The sequence below is a fragment of the Miscanthus floridulus genome, chromosome 1 (assembly GCF_019320115.1).
Source record: "Miscanthus floridulus cultivar M001 chromosome 1, ASM1932011v1, whole genome shotgun sequence".
NCBI lineage: Eukaryota > Viridiplantae > Streptophyta > Magnoliopsida > Poales > Poaceae > Miscanthus > Miscanthus floridulus.
The window spans coordinates 130,450,610-130,460,568 of NC_089580.1; the positions used below are offsets into that span (position 1 = coordinate 130,450,610).

The window sequence follows — 9,959 nt, forward strand, 5'->3', positions numbered from 1 at the left end:
AAACCAACAACCATATCCAAAGCAGTAACTCCGACCAAAGCCGAAACAACTCGGGATTACTTCAACTGAAAATAAAACTGAACCAACTGAGGATAACTCTGATCACGCTGCTCGCCCAGCATCCTTCATTACTTTAACTGAAAATCATATTGAACCAACTGAAGATAACTCTGATCATGCTGCTCGGCCAACATCCTTCTACACCCTGGAGCTGTAGTAGGTCCAGCCTCACATGTATCTAGAGGGTTAAGAAAAAGGTTTACATGGTTAGCTTCGTTCTCCTTTTTTTTGTCCAAAATAGGGCAGATGTCTTGCGCTCACAAGGGATGCCTGCAAACAGAAATGTAGCAATAAATTTGAGCAGATTAAATATAATCACCAAAATGCACTTGAGAACAATTGTTAAATAAAAAATACTCCATAACAAATACCGCAATTACTTTTTTATCAGACACTAAATGCTGGGATTTTTTTTTTTCTGGTGGAACACCAGATACTGCACACGACAAGCAAAAATTACAATGGCTCGTTTGTGCAAAATACAGATGTCCTAGTATGGCCATAATGAGACAATCCGTAGTTGGAATCCTTCAAAAGGAACAATAAATTTGAAATTTGGTGGACTTGATCTTATAAAAAAAAGCTGGAAATTGCAACTTGCTTTCTGTTTAACCCAATTCCTCTTTCTATTTAAAAATTCAAACAGCCAGATAGCAGAACTAATAAAACTGCTTACATAAATATCACTTGCCTAGGTTGTAGATTTCAAGAATATGAAATGTAAATAAGACTTTTTTACTATGGTTGGGGAGGCGTCAGGAAGCGTTGGCCGTGTCTATGATTGGTGGGCCCATAAAAGGGAAGGCGTTGAGAGGCGTCAATGAGGGAGGCATCGGGAGACGTTAGATGTGTCTATGGTTGGTGGGCCCATATGGCCGTAACGCCTCCCAATGCGTCCAAAGTTTAGAGGATTAGGACTTCAAATAAAAGTGTGGCAATTGCTTTTTCGTGGTTATTTTTTTAATTAAGGGTAAAACGGTAAATCCACAAATATAAAAATAATGTTTTGAGTAGTATAGTTGAGATTTACATTAGTTAGATGAAGATGAATATTTTCGTCTTGTTAGGGTTCATTCGCCGCTGTCTCCGCCTGTGTGCCGCCGCCGTTGTCATCAGGCGGTGTTCAGGGTCGGGTCGGAGGATGTGGCGTCAGGAGGGGGTGGGGGAGGAGGGAGAGGAGGGAGGCAGAGTGCGCGGCCGTCTCCTGCGAGGACGCTGCGTGGGGACAAGGTCGGGGCGACGCCGGTGCGGTCGTCGGCAGCCCCTGGGCCGGGAGCCCTTTCGGGCTCCCCGGCGGCATCGCGCCGATGCCAGCGACCTTGGCGTCCACGCCGCGTCAGTTCTTCCGCCGCCCATTCCCGCCGCCGTCCCCGGCCAAGCACATCAAGGAGTCCCTTGCTCGTCGGCCTCCGCGTCGTAGGTGCCTAGGCCACCCGTCGAGGTCTCAATCCTTTTCGCACATGGCAAGAGCCTTGGCTGCTCGTGAAGGGATGCATCACTGGCAACGTGGTCGGCATCACCGTCGCCGACTGGGTCGCCTCCATCGTCACCATGGACGGCGCCTCCATGCACCCAACCTTCGACCCACAGCAGGCCGAGCGCGCTCTGGTGGAGAAGTGCTGCCTCTACCGCTAGGACTTCTCCTGCAGCGACGTTGTCGTGTTCAGGTGAGTTAAGTTGCCGCCGCCCGCCCGCCTCCAGGTCCGTGGGAGTTTCTTGGATTGGTTGGTTGTTGATGTCGCTACTGTTGCTCGTCGCAAGTCGCCGAGGAACCATCGTGAGCTGATGGTGAAGAGGTTGATTGCGCCACCTGGGGATTGGATCCAGATCCCGGAGAAGCAGGAGATTTGGCAGATCCCAGGGCCATTGCTAGGTTGAAGGGGACAATGCCGCCCTCAGCTTTGACTCGAGATCCTATGGCCCCGTAAGTTATTCATCTCGTTACTAGACACAACTGCGTTATTGACCTAGGATAAATTGCTTGTTAATTGCAAAAAGGAAGGCCTGACTATGTAGCTGTGTTACAGGATAAAAGCCAGTTGCTTACTTGGTTACCAAAGTGATAGTTTTAGTCGTTTATTCCTAGGGATCTTTTTAATCTTGATGAAAGCATCTTCATCTTGAATTGGCATCATGATCACCGGAGGAATTTAACTGTATGCTTTGCAAATCCGAGCCATTGACACAATGCTATTTCATTATTCATATTTGTATCCCCATTAAAAAGTTCAAAGTATCAATTTCATTCCTGGTTTGTTTGGTGGATAAAACTAGCTTGAAGCCTTCAATATCTCCACTCCTGTTCATTTTCTCTGATGATAGTTTCCTCATGGTTTATTATGATATGATATCTTGCAAGCCTTTTATTCTAATTCTAATAGCATAGGAGGGCAAGTATAAAAGAGTAGGCCAGTGCCTCATTGAGCTTTTTTCGGTTCTAAGTGTTCATATCTTTCTGTCCTTTAAAGAGACAAGCAAATGGCGCCTAGGCTCCAGCAGCACTCATTATGAAATACTTGTTTGCACAGTGTAGCAGATCGAGTTTCTAGGCATATGTGATCTTGTTACTAAAACATCCAAAATACTTTATACCTGCAGGTTCCTATGGGTCTGTTGCGGGGGAGGGTCACACATGTAATCTGGCCACCCCAAAGAATTAGCCGAGTTGACAGAAAAATGCCCGAAGGAAGGATTATGCCACTGTGACCTTTTGTTAGGTTGGTTATCCTGCATTCTTTTTCCATTCTAGGTTAGGATAGCATTACGAAATTGGACTGGTTGAAGCCTCAAGATGGACTCCACTGTATGTGGGAGGGCAGTGAAACTAAGGAATATGATACTGATGATGATTTTATATCTGATTGACAATCAATCTCCGTGTCAGAACCAATTGCAGGATTGTTTGAGAAAAGAACCAATTATAGGAAATGTCTAGTGAGAACCTTTGCTGCTTGCAGTTTTTGGAATCCTTGATATCCAGTTACTCCAAAATCGTTTTTATTGTTGGCTTGATATTCTATTTCGTCCTGCCATAACTAAAACATACTCAACGAATAGTTGGTGCTACTTAAATTGCTTATTTGTTAGCCAAATACACATGGAGTATTTAAAATGTACACTCATTAGTAATTTCTGTAATAGCGTTATCAATGTCATCAGTTTCAATTAGCAATATGCATTTTCTTTTGACAAATATACTGCTGTTCTCTTATCACCGGGTTCTACTAAAATGCTCACTCTTGATATGTAACTGCTTTCATTTGAAGGCACAAGCTCTTGGCAGCAGTTATTTGAAAGAAGAACCAAGAGTATGGTAGGCCACTGCTAGACAGGGCAGCAGCTCAATTTTCAGCAATAGTTTGATCAAAATATCTAAAGAGCCATGTGCTTGGGAATCTGCATGGAGAAGCATATGTGAAAGAACAATCTGGCGTTTCTGATGTCTGAAAGCTATAGAAGCAACATGATCCACTTCAGCACATGTCGATTCTTTTTCGGATTTTGTCCTAGTGATCGACGTTAACAGAAGTGTTGCATAGAAACTAAACTTGCTATGAATAATTAGCATGGAAAACTTAGCCTTTTTGTCAGTTCCTACAAAGGTAGGTAATTAACCAACCTTCTGTGTGTACCTAGTATTCTCGTTCTAGTATAATGCATATGGAAGCCTGGTTCTCTAATTTGCAATCTCTCCTATATGTGCTGCGTGTCTCTTTGAAACTGCAAGAATTTAGCAGCATTCTAATTAAAGTGCTGTAACACTTGCTCCACAGCAGAGTACCATGTTGGGGATCGAGGGAGTAGCAGCAGCAGCAGGAAGACAAATTTGAAAAAAGCAATGGAAAAGGAAAGTGCAGATATATAATCATTTTTATTTTAAAATAAATGGGGGCAAAAAAACTGTTGCCACGGGCCAAAGTGCCACTAGCAGCTAGGTCGGGCTCGACCACGAAGGGAGCCTAACCAGGCCACGGTAGCCCATTTGGCAGAAGTGACAAGAGTGAGAGTAGGCATTGTAGCTCAGTAGTTCGATGTCTGTCACTTCGCCTGTTCTTTTATGCTGTGTTCTTGGTTGGACTGCGAGCGAGGTGGGACTAAACCATCTGGCGCTGCCTATCAACGAAGGCCATTTATTTCATGATGGGCCGAGCATCAGTCCGCGGCCAAACGAAATACAATGGAAGCCCAAGACCGGACCGGCCTGGGGAACGAGAGAGAAGCAAAGGCTATGTGGGGTCCGCGTACCAGTGTTTGTAAACTTGTGGACAGGAGAAGAGACGCGAGTCATGGTCGCCGGCTCTTCCCCACCACACCACCCATTCCATCACCACTGTTCCTCCTCTGTCCTCTCCTACCTCACATCTCACACCAGCAGAAACGCCAGGCGCCAGTAGCAGCGGACCACCACCACGCCGCCAACCCTAGGGTTTATGAGGAAGGAGGAGGAGGGAGCAGCATAGAGGCAGGCCGATGGTGTCCATGAGCACGACGCCGCACCCGCTGGATCCGTTGGTCCCGGCCGTCACCGGGGGCGGAAAGGAGGAGGAGGAGGGCGGCGGCCACGGGAGGCCGTCGCCGCCGTGCCCACGGCCGTGCCTGTGCCCGTGCCATCGGTTGGGAACAAGGAGGAGGAGGGGCCCCGGAGGGTGCGCAAGCCGTATACCATCACCAAGTCGCGCGAGAGTTGGACCGACCCTGAGCACGACAAGTTCCTCGAGGCGCTGCATCTGTGAGTCGTCTCGTCCCGCTCTCTCCCCCATCCTATTCCTGACCACCACCTTCGGCGGCTCTTACCTCTGCTTCGCCTCACTGGCGCTGACCCGTTTGCTCTTCCTTCCTCTCGATCGCTAGAGTTTGGTTCACTAGTTGGGTTTGTTAATCTGCGAATTGTGCTCACGGTTGCGTCTTCCTGTGCTTTAGTGGCCAGTCGTTGGTCAAATGGTAGATCTAAGGGCCTGTAGATCTAAGGGCCTGTTTGGCCTAGTACACCCTAGAGTCTCATCTCTTGGGGGCAATCACTCTTTATCCCACTATGGAACATGACTGGAAGACATCCTAAATTGTTCGTTATCATCCCACAGTTAGATTCTGCCTAGTTGCCTTTAGGATTTCACCCTACTAAGTTGTTTTGAATGGCAATGTCTTACCCTAAGGATAGCCGTTAGGATTTTAGTCACATGTATCTAATCCATTATTATGGATCCTGGTTGCATAGATGGCTTATCACCTAAACAGATGCTTTAGCAGTTTATGGACATTTCATACGTGTAGAATGCCTCATGTCACGCATCTGGAGCAGCTTTCTTACATATTAATCCTTCTTTCTTTTCATGTAACAGCTTTGACCGTGACTGGAAAAAGATCGAAGCATATGTTGGCTCCAAGACAGTAATACAGGTATAATTAAATCTGCCCTTGGATCCTCAAATCTATGCCATTGTCTCCCTTTGTAGTTGACTGGCTTTGTCACACAAGGTTTTAGGCTAGTTACGGTTTATAGTCACACTGTTTTAGGTGAGGATATTTACATTTTTTTAAAGGAGATGCATACTGAGAAACTATTGGTTGCTCTGGATACCAGTGACCAAGTGAAGCACCTGCAAGAAAATACCATTCAGCGTATGGCCTTCAACTTCATTTTAGTTACAGTAGATAGGATAGGAATAGTTGCATGAAATCTAGTGTCAGTAGCTAGGTACCATCACTGAAAGTGGCCTCTCTTTGTGTATCCACTATGTGGTTCCTGCTATACAATTATTCCCTCCAAGGGCTACCATTGAATGGCCCTGCGCATCGCACTCGTTTATTCAAAGATTCGGTGGTCTCCAAAGTGAGAACAGGAGTTTTGACATTCTTTCGCGGTCTTCCTCGTCCTCTTTTCTTACTTTCAGCTGCCGATGCTGTATTTTCTTCCGGTCCTCCTGATGCTGTATTTCCTTCAACTCCTTTCATTCGCGGTCGTCCTCGTCCTCTTTTCTTATCTTCAGTTCCCAATGCTGTCTTTTCTTTCCCTTCTCCTGATGCTTTATTTGCGTCCCCTCCTTTCCTTCCATTGCTTTCTCTAATGCTAGCCACAGCGATTGTTGGAGTTCCCGTTGATGTCGATAGTGTTTGTACATCGTCTGCATCTTCATTCTGTTTGTGCCCCCCTCGTTCCTCCGGATATTTTGCAAAGTACTCTTCCTTCTAAGTATCATCCACCAAAAAAATGTTAGATAGACCCGACAGTCTAGAACAAGTTGTTGCAAATGAAATAATTTAATATGCAGTAAAAGCACAGACAGTGATAGGTTTTCCGTTTGAGGGTAAGTATTCCAGGTTGCGCTCAGAATGGAGCAACCTCGTGCATATTCTGAATCTAAAACTTTTCATTTCCTTCTATACAAGCGAAAGTAGTTCATGTCATGTAGCAGTTTTTGTTTCAGTATGTAGCAATTTGGAAGTGACAATAATTCTAAGACTCACCGGTGTGAAATCATGAGCCATTTGATCTTCGTCCCATGCCAGTATATATTTTATTACATATGCCCCACACGAAATATTGCAACGGAACATAAACATAAGTAATTGGAGTACAACATTAATACAACAAAGGAAAAAGAGTACCTGTCGGTTTGTTGCGGTATGTTATCATAGGGAACTATATCCCAGTCGTGCAAGTTAATTGGTTTTACAAATATAACCAAGTCTCTCTTGACCGAATACTCGATGCATGTCTATATGCCTTCCACCTAGTGGATGGCGAGATACATGTTAAGTTTGATCAACCTGTAGTTGTAGTTACACAGAGGATCTGTAATTACCAATGCCTTCTCTAGGTCTCTGTCTCGCATTCCTGGTATAGAGTTAAGTATCTATACCTCTGTCTTTATAAAATTCAACACTAGGAGAGCCCAGTGGTTGTTGTTGATATGCATTGGCACAAAAACCTGGGAAAAATAATTGAAAACTATTGAGTGTATGGCTAGAATCCAAACTGGCAAGATTTCTAAAATTCATAGTACAACACGAGATAGCAACCAAGCAAAAGTGTCAAAACAAAATCAGTATTACGTACCAAATGCCTTCCTTCACATTTTTCGGCAATTATCTTCCTGAATGTCGAGCGTTCGTCAGGACCCAGATTATTTGTTGCCAACTTATGGGCTTGGAACATTATTATATATGATGCCGACTCAGTCTCCACATTGCTGATATGAACAAAGGCATTTATGACCTGCAAAAGGTTGAGTTAGTACATAGTAGGTGTGTGCATGTTTGTACTGACGACATGGGTCTGAAATGATATTACCTCATCTACTATAAAGCCCCCTTGACATTTTGGCGTAGCTGTTCTGCTGTAAGAACATGGCCATCTATGTGTACAACCGTAGCGTGGTCGTAACTTGATACTAAGAAGATGGCAGCGTCTGTGTCAATTTGTTTCAAATTGTAATCATTGTCGATAATGGGCTGTCTTGGTTTGATATGTGTAGAGGGGTTGCTGATAATATGCTTCCCTGGTTCATTATTTGTAGAGGGGCCGCCTTGCTGTTGCATGATGTTTTCCGTCGTACCATTTCTTCTGGTGGGTGCTTCATCATTTATTCTTGCCAATGTCTGTTGGAAATGTTTGCAGTGTGATTCCTACAATTAGTATTTTTTTGTTAAATTCCAAAGTATCTATTGTAGCACCAGACAGACATGAACTAGTGATACTGAACTTGTGCAGATGTAATACCTGCAGATGTGAAGATGTAGTCATAGAAGATGGCTGCGCATTTGTAGATGTAGGCATAGGCAGTTGAACTTTTGCAGATGTAGGCATAGGTGGCTGAACTTTTGCAGATGTAGGCATAGGTGGCTGGACTTTTGCAGATGTAGGCATAAGTGGCTGAACATGTGCAGTTGTAGGAGTAGGCTGAATAAGAAGCTGCACTAGCTGTCAGAGTTCCCGTCACATTGTTAGATAATGAAGCATGGATGGGTAGCTAAAATAAGTATTCTCACGCTGGTTACCTTGATTTCCAATTTCATTTGTGCATTTTCAGCTTCAATCTTACTCACCCTAGAAGCTTCCAGTCTCATTTCTTTTTTAAACTTAGCAAACTCCCCATTTTGTGATAGTATTTTACTACCAACTTTGTATTCCATCTCAATAGTTTTTTTCCACTTGCAGTCCAAGGTGAGTTTCGGTGTCGTTCTTCCATTCTTCAAGGCTTTTCATCTACATAATTAGGAAATAATGAATTAGGCACACAGAGTGTCGGATACCGTGAGAGGGGGTACCCTAAGCAAAATCCAAAAAACGACTGCTTAGACTTCGTAGAGATCGAAACCAGCTAAACGCTGCTGGCCTCGGCCGATTCTCCGACTCGCCCGAGGCCCCATCACCGCGGGCCTCGGCCGATTCTCCGACTCGCCCGAGGCCCCATCACCGCGGGCCTCGGCCGATTCTCCGATTCGCCCGAGGCCCCCTCACCGCGGGCCTCGGCCGATTCCCCGCCAAAGGCCTCGGCCGGGCCACCGACCCTCCGTCTCGCGCAAGGCGGGCTCGGCAGCACTCCGCTACCTCTTCCTTCTCCCGTCCCTCTGGCAAAACGTCGTGTCACGTCAACTCAGCCAACTGCTGCCCCTGACAACAGCCGCATGCCCGGCACAGTACAGCAGAATGGCCGATGGGACAGGAGGCAGGACTGGGCAGGGGTTACCCGCCACTGTACTAACCACCGTGCACATGGGTTGACGCCCATGCCTCACTATGCTGCCAACTCCTGCACCGAGGACGACGCAGCGTGGGGAGCCACGTCTGGGCTACTGTGGCCTCAGAATCAGTACCCAGGAGCAATAATTCCCTCCAAGGCCTCGGCAGTTTGCTTCAGGGGCTCGACAGCCTGGGGACCCATGTCCGCCAAAGCCCCCCGCAATGGCTTGGCCTCAGCACCTACAGAGCCACAGCCCCCTACGACGTCATCACGCGATGACCTGCACGTCCCCCGGACTGGGCAGGGGTTACCCGCCACTGTACTAACCACCGTGCACATGGGTTGACGCCCATGCCTCACTGTGCTGCCAACTCCTGCACCGAGGACGACGCAGCGTGGGGAGCCATGTCTGGGCTACTGCGGCCTCGGAATCAGTACCCAGGGCCAATAACTCCCCCCAAGGCCTCGACAGTTTGCTTCACGGGCTCGGCAGTCTGAGGGTCCATGACCACCGAGCCCCCCACGATGGCTCGGCCTTGGCATCTGCAGAGCCGCTGCTCCCTACGACGTCATTACACGGTGACCAGCACGTCGCCCGCCATGTCCTGCATCAAGCCGTACTGGAGCCCCACGACGCACAAGATCGAGTACGACCAGCATGTCACTTCCGCACGACAAGGACGGGGCCACTCCATCGACCATACCACAACAGTGGCCGGCTACAGGGCTCGGGCACGCCGCCCTATTTACAGAAGCGCTATGTAGCAACCTATGTACGGTCCCGGCCCTCCCTTAGAGTATAAAAGGGAGGGACTGGGGCCATTTCTAGAAATGGAAGGGGAAGACGAACACACCGATAGAACCACGCTTCCACGCTGCTTGGGAACAACGTCTCAAGCAGTCCGCACCACCCTCGCCGAGACCTGGGGCTAGCTCCCTCTCTCACCTAGCTTGTAACCCCTACTACGAGCACTCAGGTGCAAGGAATACAAGATCGATCTCTCAGACTGGACGTAGGGCCTCGATTGCCTGAACCAGTATAAACCTTGTGTCTCTTTGCATCACCATCCGGGATTAGGGGCACGCAGCACAAATTCACTCGTTGGTTGAGGGACCCCCGGTTCCAAAACACCGACAGTTGGCGCGCCAGGTAGGGGCTTCTGCGTGTCAGCTTCGTCATCCTAGCAAGTTCCGGATGGCAGACCACATACGACC

At 47.2% G+C, this 9,959-nt stretch overlaps 2 pseudogenes; both read left to right on the top strand.

Moving 5' to 3' along the window:
• Positions 1-931: 931 nt before the first annotated feature.
• LOC136463157 (uncharacterized) lies at positions 932-2,966 on the top strand (annotated as a pseudogene).
• Positions 2,967-4,530: 1,564 nt separating this feature from the next.
• Positions 4,531-5,735, top strand: LOC136463166 (protein REVEILLE 6-like; annotated as a pseudogene).
• The last annotated feature ends 4,224 nt before the right edge of the window (positions 5,736-9,959 follow it).